Source organism: Mustela putorius, unplaced genomic scaffold (genome assembly GCF_011764305.1).
Source record: "Mustela putorius furo isolate JIRA1106 unplaced genomic scaffold, ASM1176430v1.1 tig00003834_pilon_pilon_pilon, whole genome shotgun sequence".
NCBI classification, from domain to species: Eukaryota; Metazoa; Chordata; class Mammalia; order Carnivora; family Mustelidae; genus Mustela; species Mustela putorius.
Window position 1 is genome coordinate 78,971,955 of NW_025421987.1, and position 16,675 is coordinate 78,988,629.

Consider the following 16,675-nt stretch of genomic DNA (forward strand, 5'->3'; position numbering starts at 1 on the left):
TGAATCCCCCTTTTTGGCTTACGCTAACTTGAATTGAGTTTCTATTGTACAACTAAGAGCTCGGATTCATACACCACTTGGTGAAACTGGCCAAGATTAATCCATAACAGAATTATCACAGGTAAATGTAACTAAAAGCAAATTGGGTATCTAGTTGTCATCATAAACTTGAATATGTACTTTAACTTAAAAATCAAGTGTTACTTCTTAAAATCTAATATTTATTATAACAGAAGCACATTTTCAAATTGGTTCATCAATTAACCATTTACTTTTTTTTTTCCAGATTGATTCAAATACCATCTGTAAGTAGTTCCTCCAAGAAAAGCATCCAGCACTCACATATGTCCCTGGGCTTCCATATGGTAAATACCGATGTAATAAAGCCTCTTCTGACCCTCCCCTAAATGCTGACCTTTAATGAGTTATTTCCAGTATTCTGCTGTAAGGATGAACCAGGTTAAGGCTATCAGATGGTTACAAAAGCAGTTCTGAGAGAACAATTTGCTCAAATATTTACACAACACCTACCAGGTCCTGTTTTATGTCCTGGAGTGGCAAGACAGAACCCGTCCCTGTTCTTATAAAGTATAAGTTCCAGAGATGAGTAAAACAAACAAACAAAAACAATGATCAAGGCTATTTCAGAGAGGTAAGTGCTATGAGGAAACTGAAAATGACTAAGGACTGAGCAACTATTTCAGTGTGACCTCTCAGGTGGTAGCACTGGAATTGCAATCTGAAGGACATAAAAGAATTAGCCATATGACAATCTCAGGGCAAAGCCTGAGGCAGAGAGCAAAGCAATTAAGGCACTGAGACAGGAACAAGCTTGTTCAGTGGGAGTGCAGCTGGTATGGCCAGGCACAGTGAACAAGGGGAAGAAGGGTGATGTGACACAAGGTAAGGACTTTAGGTGGTCACAGGGCAGATTAGTGGTGGGGGTCCCTCACAGTCTAAGGAAGGACTTTCAGATTTTATAGTGAGTATGATGAAAAACCCATCAGATAAGGAATAGGGAAGAAAACTGACATTTATTGAGCACCTTTTACAGTGCCAAGCAAAACAGTATGTATAAATGTTTCCACTGGGTATTCTAGAAAACAATATATGCAATTTCTGTAAATTATGCCATGTGCATTTATCATATTTATCAAAGCTCATTAGTATGCTATTACACACGATAAAAAACAGGTAACTCTTCCTGTTAGTACCAGTTCTCACTTGCAGGAAGTCACCTCTATGTTGATTTGTCAGACCAAATGAACCAACCAATGTTATCTACTAGAACATACATGAGTCACATTAAGAAGAAAATGCAGTAAGGGCAAACAAGACTAGATGAAGTAAAGCAACTAGCTACTCATGAAAGTATATGACCCAAAAAAGGGAACAAACCAAGCAGAGGAGCACCAAACTAGAAAACATACTCACATTCAAGAAGCAGAGGGTCTAAAGATACAAAAGATTAAGATCTATTTCAACAAAAAGTACTTTCCTACAGACAAGGAGAAAAGAGTAACTAATACAAAACCTTCAAAGATAAATTCTGTTCTCATTTCATAATACCTTACCTGTTTTAACAACATTCTGAGAAAAGAAAATAATTATCTTTTAAATGTACCATCCCTGGTACTTTTTAAATCTGTTGATTTAAAAGCACCTGGCTGGCTTCCTGGGTTAAGCATCCACCTCTTGATATGGCCTCAGGTCATGTTCTCAGGGTTGTGAGATTGAACCTGTCTGGGGGTCCACACTGTGTGGAGGCTGCTTGAGATTCTCTTCTCCCTCTGCCCCTCCCCCACTCAATGTGCATGATAGTCTCAAAACATTTTTATTGCTGAATTTTAAAACTCTGATTTATAAAGAGTTAATTAAAATATCACTGAAGGCTGTGCTAAGCACTGTATCAGATGCGAACAATAAAGATGGGTGAAAAACAACTGTCCTCAAAGAAGGCCCTGCCTACTGAGACAGGAGTCTACAATTCAATCAAGGAGAGGTCTGTGCTAGAAACAGATGATTAGTGGTCACAGGCCAGGATGTCAATTTAAGACTCTCATAGAAGGAACCTTAATCTTCAATCAGATGGTTTAACTTCATTCAGCCAACATGCTGTGGTATAGCAGTTTTTAAACTGTATAAAATAGTATACCCAAATTTCTTTAATGAAATATAAGAAAGTAAGTATGATGGTTATTCTTTTGGTAATAATTACTATTCTCTTTTTTTTTTTTTTAAGATTATTTTTATGGAGAGAGAGCACGCACCCATACATGCATGCTTGCAGGAGCATGGGAAGGGGCACAGGGAGAGGGACAAGCAGATTCCTTTCCAAGTGAGGAGCCAGGCGCAGAGCTCAACTCCAGGACCCTAAGATCTTGACCTAAACCAAAGAGAGATGCTTAACCGACAGAGCCACCCAGGTACCCCAACTACTGTTCTTTATGAGAAGCATTCATAGTTCTTAATCTGTTTGCACATTAACCCTCAAAAAATTTTCTTGTATTCCCTTTTATTAGCAATCAAATTTCCTTATCCTTTGTATCTTACTCTACATACTTTATAAAACTGGAGAATCAGAACTTCAGAATCCTAACAGAGCCTCAGAATACTACCTAAAGAAATTAGCACCAATAAATGTGCTATGTTCTATCATTCAAAATGAAAATTTGTTTCTAATTTTGATTACTGATTCTAAATCCATAAAGCTTAAGAGAATTATAATTTGACACTATTTTAAACCAGTATTCCCTAAACTTGGTAAAAAAAAAAAATCATTATCACTTATAAAATAATAAAATCAAATTAGAACTTTGTAAAATCATGTTTTTAAATCAGAAACTAAAGAAAAGGTGTACCAGCTATTGAAGCAACTTACTTCAGTATTTTTGCACACATACATACCCTGTCACGTCATATATATGAAAGTGCAAATCAAAGTTTGCCTACCATGTAATATGTGTATTTGAAATCATTGATCCACACAAGCAGCATCCACTGGAGAGCCAGAGAGCAGTGTCTGATCAAAGCAAACAGAATTCTTTTTTAAGAAAGGTAGTAACATTTTTTTTCTTGAAATATCAAGATATGACCAAACTCAATACAAAGTATTATACAAAACGACATATGTATTAGAAACGAAACACAGTACACATTCTCATTTTAAGTTTTATTTTCATTTAGGTAATCTCTACACCCAACATGGAGCTCAAACTCAGGAGCCAGACAGAGATCTAGAGTCACATGCTCCTCCAACTGACCTAGCCAGGCGTCCCCACATTCTCATTTTAGAGAATTAGAGAAACAAAAGTTCCATCACCAAATGCAGTCATAGCCCTCTGAATCGGGAATTCTAGCATCCAGTTCCCTGCAGTCACCACAGGAAGCCTCGACAAGTGTCACTTTGCTCCCTCTCTCGACAGCTATTGCTGCTATAGCTAACAAAGCTACCAAGTAGTAGCAAGCATTTATTGAGTGCTTCCTATGTGCTGGGCCCTTATAACTAAAGCATACATTCGCATTTTAATCCTCACAACTGCTCTATGAGTATTAAATATTCTTTTTTTCCATTTTTCACAGTGGAAACCAAATGGATTGGTTACATAATTGTTCAAAGCCATGCCACTAATAAGTAGGGGTGACAAGCCAGGTATGCCAGGCTTGAGACTGAGCTGCTCACCACACTAAACATACTACAGTTAAGAGGTAATTACCTAAGATCAGACACACACGGTACCTAGCCCCTTATCACTAAAGAGAGAGGCAAAACTCTGAGGGAAGCAGGTCACACTGAAACAGAATTAAAAGTACAAAAACAGGTACCACCTTTCTCTTGAAATTTTCCAGCTTAAGTTGAAAATGATAAGCACAACTAGTAGGCACAATCTTTTACAGTACACTAAACAACCAATGAACAATTACAAGTAACAAAAACTGCAACCTAAAATGGAATGAGAATTTAATTTATCTGTCTCCTTTGTGTCAACAATACATACATCTAAATTCACAAGTCATGGCAGGGTCTGTGCATATTAGAATCTATGGTCCCACAAATCCTATTATACCAAAGACTATCAAAATTACTGAAAATCGACTAATGAATTGTAAGAAACATAATTCTCACCAGATTTCCAAACCCTTGGCAAAACACCTTTGAAATTGGACAACATCTATATACTTCTGTACCAGTTATCTCCTTCTAATATTGCCACTGAATTAATTCCTAATTATCAACATTGGACAGGACTTGAAAATCATATCACTACCACTAAATACTTCAACTGCTCTGATCACCCAATCATGAAACATAACTAACAGCTTCTAATCACTCAGTGGCTCTAACAAATCTGAGAAATAAAAAGAAGTGTTCGCAAAAAGTACGCAATTCCTACTCCTTAAAAACTGGAAAACATGGGAATAAATAAATTTTTCCTCTTTTGACTGTCCAAATTGAAAGCAAAAGAAAGATTTAGAAGTCCTAACCAGATGCCTTGATTTTTCGAAATCAATACTTATTACAAAATGGTAATACTCACATTGCAAGATTCAGTTCAAAAGATTATCCATGAAAGTAAGTTTCTCCCACATCTGACCACATGATCACCCCATCCCAACCCCACCCCCTAAAATCATTGTTACTAGTCTCCTGTGTACCTTTCTGGAGTCATCCTAAGCACATAAAACATAGACACGGAACTCATACACCCTCCCATCATGTTTATGTCCTTTCTACTCTTCTCATTTTATAAACTAAAATGGCAGCAGACTTCATCTTCTGCCTGTTTTTTTCACTTAAATGTATTTTTGAGATATATCCCATAAATACTAACAAGAAAGTCAAGAACATCAATTCTAAACAAATCTGTAAAGGAACAATTCACACAAAACATTTCTCACAGATGTTATCTGTTAGTAGGACAGAAGTCCAAGGTCAAAGAAGTAACCCCACCCCTCATGAGAGCGTGTTAGTTTTTACACAGAATAGGAAGACTATTTCCCTAACACAGTAACAAACTGCACTCCTAACCCCAGTCTATGATCTCACAAATGTTCATTTCTTATTAATGAAGACCGAGAAAGGTGATTTAAAGATAACTCATCACTTCAGTGGACCAAAATTTAAGTACAGAATATATCACATTTTTATATAAAAAGGTGCCAAAGAACACTACTACAGCTACAAATAGAAACTAAAAATTCACTCATGTATGATAAATTCTAGCCCATAAAAGAACAATTATACAGGGGGTAAAAAAAGACATTAAGAAAATTCATTCATTATCTATTTCCATTACCTTATTTCAGAAACCCAAAGTAGATGACCCAATTAACTGTGAGTTAATGACATCTGATAGCCAAAAAATAGAAATGGAACAAAATTAGTATACACTCTACCCAATTAGCCTGTTCAAATTAAGGGAAAAGCATAAAACACCTCTCACTAACCTATAAACTGTATTCTATTAGCAGTTGAAGGTAACTAGCAAAATATACTATTATTATAACTTCTCTGGAGGTGTTTGCTTATGCTAATGCCAAATGCTTTCTATTACTCTATGTAAGGCTATAGATTTTGAGCCTTTAAACACTCTAAGCAAATTTTCCATGTAGATCTTCCTCAAAAAAATTACATAAAATTAAATGACAGAATCTTGGAATTTTAATACAGTAATTGATTATATACCTATTGCTTGAATGAATTAGCTAACTTTACATAACACTTCACATGACCCTTCTTCATATCCATTTCTAGAAACTAAATGATTTACCCATGTAACTACGGCTTTGCAAAAAATGGTAAAACTTCATTTGCTTAATGCCGGAATCTATGTTAAAATGCTACCCACCATTCAAGTAGATGCACAGTAACAATAAAGCAAACATCCACTTAACAACTGATTATCTCATTCCAACGTCCTATCACACAGTGCTAAAAAGGGCACAAGGAAAAAAAGTGAAAGAAAAGTACTGATACCACCTTTGATCCCAGACAAAATGAAGATAAGAAGTACACTGATATCTAATTCCTAAAAAAAGTAAAAATTCTTCACTGCTTTTGTTTTAAGGTAATTAAAAATTTTAAACATCTCACTGAAAATAAAAGTTGGAGAGTCCAGAGTACAATTTCATAGGAAGAAAAATTATTCTATTAAGATACTGAAATAACCATCTCTGACCTGCATTTTCCATGCTCTTTTCTGTTCTAGCTCCTGAAAAAATTTACAATCACATAAGAGGAAAACAAGTGGCAAACTCCCCAGTCTAAACATTCAATTCCTATTCTTCCTCATTCACTCTTCAAACTATTCATTTCACATAAATCTTTTCCTTAATCTGGATACTCTTTCTATGTTTACTGAAATTTAATTGTTCCTCTTTCAACATGACCTTTACAATTTGATTGTATTAATTCTAAGTTAAGAATCTAAGCTCTCAGAAACCAGGGTAACAATCAACTCATTTTGTTTGACGCAAATAAAATTATGCTGAAAGCTCATACTTTAGAACTCCAAATATTAAAAATTTCAAAAGGATGTAATACCAACTTTAGTCACTTTAGAATAAATTACCCAGGTTATGTAGAACTGATATACCACAGCCTTACCTACTGGAGAGAGATGGTTATGATGACTTTCTTTTGGTAGATTAAACCCATTTACACTATACAATATATACACTCTATCTGGAGTGTTAAAACCCTCACAGTAATGACTCAAATGAGACTCCAATGTCAGAATGCTGTCAAACAAAGCTTACTTGGCACACTACAGAGAAAATAACGAGCAAAAAACCCAAAGAGATTAAAAAAAAAATAAAATCCAAAATCTTAAATTTCATTGTAACAAATATAACCAACAAAGCCAACTTAGTGTGACAGGACTCCCAACCAGACTAGGTTCTTCACCAATGTCATGGCTACAATTACAGGATTAAGAGGACAAAACTAGCAACTTTTATTTCATTCTAAATTTTGATAAAGTTTTTTTTCTCTTCCTCATCAACACTGGCATTAAAACTCCAATTAGCAAGTGCTACCATAGTATACCTAAATCGTGAAGGCCTAATTCAGAAAGAAACTTCTACAATATCAACACCAGCAGTACAGGATCCATCACTGCTTATTTTAACATGGTCCCCTGTAGAAATAATCCAGTCTAATACACACAGATGGTATGGTACAAAAATCAAAAATTCTGCTAATACCATAAGAAAAAAGGTCCTTTCCTTCAAAAAAACAGAACATGTAGTTGGGGTTATGAATGAGACACAAGTCGTTAAACAAAACAGAATCTCAGTAAAGAACTATCCTGAGTCAAGATGGCCAGAAAATGCTTCAACAAAGAAGTAGGACTGAAACTAGAATACAAAAAGGACAAAGGGAAGGAACAGCATAAGCAAAAGCAGAGGAGTAAGGAGTATGGCGAAACTGCAGTCTCTGATAGGCAGGCCAGAATTACAGTCAGGGAAGAGAGGGAAATAGAGCTGAATAGGTAGAAGAGAGCTTTAAAAGCCCACTGAAGCTTATGAACTCTATCCAGTTGGCAAAGGGAATCCATAATGGGTTCTCCAGCAAAGAAGCGGACATGATGAAACCAGTACTTCAGATAAATTATACTGCCGAGAAGTTACAGAAGACAGAATGGAGAAGAAAGGCTGCACAGAGCAACCCGCTCAAAAGTTAATGCAATAACGCAGACCTAAAGCCATTCATTCACAGTGAAGACCGTAAACTGCTCGTTAAGAATACTGGCCTAAAAACCAGGTACGTTGGGCCTAAATCCCTCTGAGCCTAGGTTTCCTCCCTCTTCAAAACCTGGGTATCAGCCACTCAGATTGTCAAAGTCCTTGTCAAAGCAGCTGTGTAGTAGTCCTGACACATAAATTATATTAGTAGTTAATATTACTAAATTAAAAATGGTTTTAAAAAATGGGAAGTGAAAATAAGACAAGGCTTACAGATACGTCAGAGCAACAGAACTTCCAAATAGAACTGACCTGACGGCAGCTGAAAATACAGAACAAGCACACAGATGAAAGGTCAAGCTTGGAGAAAACAATAACCTACTTAAAGTCATCACTCCAATCTACAAAGGAGACCCTAGGTGTACTGATAGGTCCAGCCCTGAAAAACAAAATTCCTTTATTTAAAGAGTGGGAAATGTTTCAAGTGGTGCAAGATTTAATAAGTCCAAGCCCAAGTGACAAAAGAACAGCCAAGAAAAGTCACCCAAAAAAACCAAACACTGTACCTACACAATGTAACTTGATATTTGGGGTTAAAATCCAATCTAATTTTTCAAGGTAAGCCTTCAATCATAACTTCAAGAGTAAATACATTAAACGAACTTTATTTCAAAGATTTTACTCAGGAAATAAAACTGCCAAATGTATTCTATGAAATGTCCTCACTAAAATAAGTAACAAGCACACAAAATATAATACAAAGAAGCAAAACTCAAATCCAAACCCATCATTATCCTTAACAACCTACATTTCCACGATGCTTGTATGTCAAGCACTACTCTCAGCACCTTACACATTCAATTCTTTCAATCTTCTCAACTATACAAAGCTGACTGTCCCCATTACACAGAAGAGAAAACTGAGATAAAGAGGGAGTTACTCTCCCAAAGTTGCATAACTAATAAGGACTATGCAACTGAGTTTGAACCCAGGCAGTTTGCCTCAAGGACCCCTGACAAACCAACCACAAACCACTATGCTACTACACAAAAGCCTTAATGTGAGGTTCTTATACAAATTTTCAGGAAAACTAACTCAGAAGGATAGTTGGACATACTCTTATTTGCTTTTCCTTCTTAACTGCAGGTATAGAACCATATTTTATTATTTCTGAAGGCAGTACCTGGAGAGGCTACTTCACCACTGTCAGTCCTAAAATAGGAAATACAGCAGTTTGCAAGAAGACTGCGCCTTATTAAATGGTTCTAGAGAGTAAACACAATAATGTTTGATTCCTATGAATTCCATTTATCCACGCAATTATTTAACCCAGTCAGTACAGCTACCCAACTACAGAATTATAAACTTGATTAAAAACACTAATTTTTTGCAAGGACATTGACAAAAACAGCTGGAAAATTTGGCAGTGTTGCAGTCATCTAGAAGGAGCACAGACGAGCATTCAGACAGACCTAGATATGAACCCTGACACATCATTTGATGGCTCTGTGGCCTTGGACAAGTGAATTAACTTTGCACCTATTTCATCATCTGCAGAGTCCAGTACTCCCTACTTCATGGGATTAGCCTGAAGTATGACACAAAAAGCACCTCACACCTTTCCTAGAGCATAACCCAAGTGAAGTCCCTTTCCTCTGGCTCTTGTTAACAGGGTAATTAATTGTACTCTTCTGGAGAGTAATCCCATAGGTGGTGTATAGTAAACCTCTCCAGCATCAGTGCTCTCACACAGCTTTCTTTTTTTTTTTAAACTCAAGTTTCTGTTGGTGTCACAACAGGAGACACCACTATGGTGGTCTACAAACGGGACCACATTCTTACTAAACAATCCCTGGTCCTAACCCTTCTATACTATGGGGATTATAAATGTCTTAATGTTACAGATTTCTTTTTTTTTGCATTTTAGTGACTTATACGGTAAATGTTTTTTATGAATGGAGTCAAATTCACGTGCACTAGAAAACTACAGTCAATATTTCTGGCATCTCTCTCCCCTGTCGTTCACATTCCTCTTTTATATAAAAAACACAGGAACTGAATAAACCCAACAAATTATTTCTACTAACTTCATCAAAGTGCATCAAGTAAAAAATTCTTTATAGTAATACGGTTGGAGTAACTTGTACAAGAAGAATTCCTTTGTCAGCTACTCATTGACAAGGCAGTACTTACATTTCATTGCTACATATGAACAGATGTATTTATTCAACAGGTTGTTGTTCCAAAGGTCCATTAGTCACATCTCTTTTTATCAGTAACCCCTATTTTTATATTAAGCTTTTGCCCTTTCTGCTTATTAGCTTGAAAGGCTCCCAGAAAACAGTTACTTCTTATTCTCTTGGTAGGCACATATTAAGGTAGTCATGATAAACCTTCATTGGATGTTGAGAACACAAGTAACAAAAAAATTTCTTGGCACATGTAAAAAGTTTTAAAATGATTCTCACTTCTTTGAGGCAACCAATGCAAAAATACAAGCTCCACAAGGGGCCACACCATTTACCACATGGGTCTCCCGTATTAGTAACAGAAGTTGATATAGAAGAAAAGCATTTTAAAAACTGATGACGATCCTTGCAACAATTTTTAAGCCATTAACAAGTCCATTAATTAAGTTCCAGAAAAGAAAAACTTTTTCCACATACATATTGTTTTACTACTCCATACAGTGTAGTATTTTGCTCTATAGGTCTGAATCTTAACTACTCAAACAGCAAAAAAAAAAAAAAAAAAAATAGTGGTTATTTGTGGATTTAATAGCTGTGTTATATACATCACACAATGCATTACAGAAAACTGGGGGAAAAAATCATATTCTAAACAGGCAGGAAAACACGATTTCGGAGCAAAAAGTTAAACACACATCACATGCTTAACCACTCTCAGGCATATTTTCTTTCCCCCACGCTTCCTCCACAGGTAAATGATAATTATGTCTACAACCCTCAGTGATGATCTCGGAAGCTTGCTTGCCATGAACTCCCATGATACAACACAACAGAGTTTTCATGGAGACAAAGCTGCCCTATCTCCCCAGACTATAAACTTATTAAAACGGTGAGAACACACAGTTCCAGAAAATAGGATTACTTAAATACACCTATGTAGCACAGGTCTTATTTAACAAAAGTGAAAACGAACCACAATGGGAAAGCCAAAAAGTCACTTGCTGTATCTTCAATGTGTAACCAGGACATTTTTTATCATTTGCTTTAGTAAGTAGATGAAACCACCACCAGGGCCTTATATTATCCAATCTGATAAAGAAGCCTTTAGGAAAAAAGGAGGAGGCAAATGATTACTTAATTACATGAGGGGGGGGCAATTCACACTAAAAATAACCCATCATTTCACCCACTACATTTTATTAACAAGCATGTTTAAAACAGCATAAGGTTCTTGTTGGGAAAACAAGAAAACCAATAGTAAACTTCCTAAGCCGACTGTAAATGACATAGCTATTAAAACTCCTCACCTTGGTGCCTGCATAGTCCAAGATTTTAAGCATTAAGTAAACTCCAGACATTGAAAAAAATCTAATTTCTAATTAGGTAACAACATTTGTCATTTGTAATCACCAAATCATTTTAGAGAATGTTACTGGGTAACCTAGTAAAAGGAACATTCTTTTAAACACCATTACAACCCAAATTTTACATGAAACACACCATTTTCACAACCTAAATTTAATCTCGGTTGCCACTGCAAAGTGATGCCTCTTTCAGCAAATTCGGAACTTCCAAAAATACTGAACATGTTAACACATGCATGGTTTCCCTCGAGCTGCCATTTAAGATTAATAATTTCACTTGAATAAAAGTCTGCTTCTGTTTAAAAAAAAAAAAAGACATCGGTTGCAAAGAGGAAGTTCCCGAGAAACCACCCTCACAACGTGGCCTTTACACTGTCAGAAAATAAATGTGACTTTGTGCCACCCAAAACTTACCAGGAAGCTGGCAATAACTTTGCCAATTCTACACTTCTGAACCCAACTTCAAAGAGGCTCTAGCAAATACCTCCTTAAGACGATAAAAGGCACTAAGTTACAAATAAACACGTCCCGGAGTGCGGCCTCGCGGCCGCGCGCCCCTCCCCCGCCGGCGCCCCCGCCCGGGACGCGCGGCCCCAACAGCCGCCCGCAGCCCCCAGCACGCCGGCCCGGGTCGCCGCGCCTGCACCGGGGACGCGCCTGGGGAGGGGAGCAGATTTCCATGGCTAACAGAATAACATGCACCGAAAAGATCCCTCTCCTCTGCTAAAAATAGGCTATAAAAGAGTCGGCCTCATGATGGCTCCTTGATTCAATTTGCTGCAAATTCTTTCCTGAAAGCCTCCCCCCCACATACACACACACACACACAAAAAGGGGGTGTAAATGCACGAAGGGTGGAAGCAGGGGAGAAGGCCGAGGTGCACATTTTCGGGGACAACAACATTATAAGGGTGAGGATCCCCGGAGACCAGGAAAGGGTAGGGGGTGGGCAGGCACGTGAGCATTTCAAAAAAGCCTGAGAGAGGAAAAGGGGGGGATGGGGCACCCTAAATGCCTTCCCTGCCTTCCCCTCCCCCACCAAAACCCCAGCTCCCCAAAGGGCCAAGTTGAAAAATGCATGTTCCACTTGCGCCCATCCCCCCCGCGGCCCGGCGCCCCCCGGCCGCCTCCGCCCGCGCCCCCCGCCCGGCCCGCGGCCGCCCCCACCCCGGGGTCCGGCCCCCAGCGCTTACCTGGAAACGGTGGCCTCCAACGCCGCTCCCCCCTCCCGGGAATGGAGGCACAAGGAAATTCCCCTCCTCGCCGCCGCCGCCGCCGCCTCCAACCACCCCCAAAATAACCCCTCCGGGGGGTGAGAGGCAATTATAACCCCGGCGAGCGGAGGGCGCGGGGGATGGGCGCCAGGCGGGCGGGGGCGGGGAGCGCGGCGCGAGTCCCCAGGTGGCGAGCGGAGGTGCTCCCGCCGCGGGGGGAGGGGCGGGGGCGCACGCGGCCGGCGGCGGGGGGAGGCGGCGCGCGGGGGAAGGGCGCGAGCGGGGAGAGGAATTGAGGCAGAAGGTAAAAGCTGTTACTAAGGGAAAGAGCCAAACGGTTCGGAGCAGCCAACGGCTCAGACACTCAACACTGGGGAGAGAGGAATGGGGACCAGCCAGGCACAAATGAGCTCGCGAGGCCCGCGGCGGCGGCGGCCGCGCAGCAAAACAAACCCGAGCGGCCTGCGCCGGGCGGGCGCGCGGGGGAGGGGCCGGCGGGGGAGGGGCGCCGCGGCCGGGGGGGGGGGGCGGGGGAGGCGGCGGCGCGGCAGGGGGGGGGCGTGGAGGGGGGGGATGGTGGGGGCCTCCGCCGGCCTCGCTCCTCTCTCTCCCTCCCGTCCTGGCGGTGCTGGGGGCTGGAACTGTGCGGCGCAGTCTTTTCAAAATAAAGACCCGCAGGCGCTGCGAGGCGCCGCCGGGGCACTGTCCGCCCCGCCCCCACCGCCGCGCGCGGCCGGGTGCGGGGCGGCTTGGGTGTTGGCCGCGCGGCCCGAGGCCGGGTGGGGGCGGGGACGCTCGCGTCGCCGCCAGAGCAGAAACGCCGGTTAACTTTCCCGGGGAGGCCCGCGGGGCTCCCGCGTGTTCGGGGGCAAGCCTGTCCTCATGGGCTCCCCGGCTGCGCGGCGTGGCCGGCTGGGCGCACCACGCGGTGGGCATGTGCAGGGGAGCGCGACGCAGGCATCATATGGACATTTGTTTGTGAAAAGATCTGCACACACCTTTGTGTGCATAAATACATATGTTTCTCGGAAGCGTACCTGGAAGGGGGCTTTATCTGTAATAAGCGATTTTCAGAATGCAATCCAGAGCACGGGATCTGTAGAGAAAACACACGCACACAAGAAAAGGGTTTTGATACTAAACACAAAGCTGTAATTGAAGTGTTTATGCCCAAATGTACTGTGAATCAAACATATGGTGGTATTTATCGTCTGGTGGGTCTGTTTGAAAGGTTTGGTCGATCAGTTCTCATTTCACAAAAATAAAATAATGTAACTAAATGTTTACTAAATATATACCTCTACGGCAGCATTGACAGTAGAAGTTTATCCACTCTGTGTACTTTTTGCATGTGTGTACCACATCAAAGCGGTTTATAAACTGTAACTTAGATGAGTGATAATGGGACAATATGATTAAGGAAAGGAGGGCAGCGGGTTGTTTTTAAAAAGGGAGGCGCCCTAGTTTTTAAAACATATGTGTTCATCTTTCTAAGGCCCTCAGAAAGCAGGGGTTAGGGGTTTAGACCTTTTCGTAATCCTAGGACCTTTTTAAGATTTGACCTGAAAGAAATCTTTGTTGTGTGGGTTGTGTTTTGTTTTTTTGGGTTTTTTTTTGGGGGGGGGGGTTGTTTGTTTGTTTTTTCAGTTATTGCTGTCTTCAAAATAAAATATTTTTTGCGGTCTTTTTTGGTAAAGGGGTTCTGTTTTGATACTTTGGTCGTAATATTTTAAATAGGTGTATTCGTTATTTTAAAGCATTGCCTTTTCCTCTCAGTATCAAAAACCTAATTCACACCAAAAAGAAAAAAGTTCATTCCAAGTACCTTTTACACATGTGGACTCCTGGTGGCCTAAAACGCTCACTGATTAGACAGTGACTTCCTTTAGTGAAGGTCAAAGGTTCTTTCCCCTTGTGCCCTTGCTTGGGTAGGGGTGGGAGGCTGGGTTGGGGGAAAGCAGCCTGAGATTTTTCCTGAGAGGGGGCGGGGCACAGAGGAAAGGGAGAGATATTGGAAATTCCCACCCAACCACCAGAGAGTTCAAAGCTCCACAGTTTGTCCTTAGAGCTGTTTTCATATATGAAAGAGAGAATGTTAGATTAAACAGTGTCACCTGATGGGAATTTAGATAACTGAAGGTTTCCAAAACACTGTGTTGAGTATACAGGGAAACAGCACAAAGAAAGCAAGGTTTGCACTTTAGGAAGATTATAAGCTGAGGCTTATTTACTGCAGAACCAGCACCTTGGCAAAGACTGTTTCAGAAGTGATGAGTATAGTATCCTCTTTTTTTTTAAGCTTTGATTAATGACACATGTATCCCACTAAACATAATCCTCTCTTCAATAAGTAAACTCAGTATAATTAGAGTTCATTATCTGAGCCACCAAATGAAACAAATGTATAGTCCTAGCTTGTTTTTGAAGTGTCCCTTTGTGGCAACATGCATGGGTCATCTCTAGGCAATGGCTACTCTGAAGTCCAACCACTCTTCCAGGGAAAAACCTCCCAGCCACACTGATTCTTAATAGACTAAACTCCATACCTGGAGCCTGGTCTCCCTCGAAATGACCTCTGCCTTTCTGCCCACCTTCCACAGGGTCTGGTGTCTTCCAGCCAGAAATTCCTTTTTTGCTTTTTATCTTCTTCTTCTTTTTTTGTTTTGTTTTGTTTTGTTTTAAGTAATTGCTACAACCAACGTGGGACTTGTACTCACAACCCCCAAGATCCAGAGTCGCAATCTCTTTTCCAAAAAAGCCAGCCCCACAGCCTGAAATTCTCATACTCTCCTTTCCTAATGAAGTTATTATCACAATAATAAGAACCCATGTATTTTGTTTACATCTTTGTAGTTTACAGTGTATCTCTGTGCATAAATTACTTCACATAAATATCATAATAAAAATCACCAAAGGTGGGACCTGTGCCATGAACTAGTTCCAGTAAAGTACACCTCTTCTGCCATGCTAACAAGGCTTTACCTCAAAGCGTTTTTGAACAAAAAAAACAAAAACAAACAAAAAAAATGTGCTGAATGGAAAAAGGCATGATTCCCATCAGGAAGGAGTTTAATATGAAACCATATTTTGATCACTTTAAATCACATCCTGGCACCTATCTGAAATGACAGGGTGGCCTCAACATGAAATGTTCAGATAAGTGAGCAGCCATAAAAAAGGTCACATGTATTGTTACCCGCACCCTCTAATCATTCCAACATATCCAGTACACATGATCAGACATCTCACCAAAATTCAAACAAGAACTAGGCACAAGAGTGAGGCAAAGACAAAGAAATAATGATTGTTACTAATTTTCAGTGCTTTGTCCTAATCGTAAAGCTATCCTTGTGCTTTGAAGATAAATGTTAGTATGTTGCTAAAAAGGAGGAATTACGGTTACTAAGAAATTTTAAAAGCAAAGAGGCACATTATTAAGAAAGTTCCCTTGAACTCTTTAGCTAATTACTCAACAAAGAGAAACCTCGTACCAGTAACTGTTACCAGAAGTTACATATATATTATAAAATGACTAAACAAATCCTGACTTGTTTTATTTTAGTAATATCACCCCCGAGGGGGTGTGGTATGGCAAGATTGCCTAACCTTTGCAACTTTCCTTATCCAGGAAATAGAACATTTTTTAATTAAAGTGGCTTAATCCCAAGCCTACAAGATCTCATTACTATATATGTTTTTTAAAGCCACCATATATTAAGTTGTTTACATTAGTTGATCTATGTAATTAAAGCGTTCAGAACAAACTTAATAGCATAAAAAGATATTTGATACCAAAAATATTATCCTGGCAACTATAACTCTTTATATCTTTACTCACCCAGGAACTCAGTGGCTTTCTGTCTGCAGTATTTACCCCCAAACATCTTGCTGATAACCCTGTGATATGTTTCTGTTTCATTTTGACTCAGTTTGTGCAATTCTTCGTCTGTGGTATCAGCTTTTGCCATCCGTACTGATGCACATCTCAGCCACACATCTCAAGATCTCAACATACACGCTCCTTTTCTCCATCTGTGCTTAGCATGCGCCTTCTGACCTTTCCTCATCAGTGTGAACCTTGTCACAGTTTTCCATGACTCTGTGACCTGATTTCATTACAACAATGAACTTTACTTGGGAGTCTTCATTTAAATTACAAAAGCAACACACAACCGTCTTGCAAGTATTTATGCCTCTCAGATAATGGAAATAGCAGGTTGTA

The 16,675-nt window shown here is 40.0% G+C and overlaps 1 protein-coding gene across 7 annotated transcripts in view; it reads right to left on the reverse strand.

Moving 5' to 3' along the window:
* Positions 1-16,377, reverse strand: part of TBL1XR1 (TBL1X receptor 1) — a 169,788-nt gene extending 153,411 nt beyond the window's left edge. For 2 of the 7 annotated variants that reach the window (XM_045088648.1, XM_045088642.1), the window contains exons 1-2: positions 12,433-12,564; positions 2,953-3,022 (exon numbers count right to left, since the gene is read on the reverse strand). The gene's annotated coding sequence lies outside the window, so the exon portion shown is untranslated. Of the gene's footprint in view, positions 1-2,952; positions 3,023-11,653; positions 11,793-12,432; positions 12,565-13,490; positions 13,550-16,291 lie in introns of those variants that run through there. The other 5 variants (XM_045088643.1, XM_045088649.1, XM_045088647.1 and 2 more) reach the window with 5 other exon arrangements.
* Between the last annotated feature and the right edge of the window lie 298 nt (positions 16,378-16,675).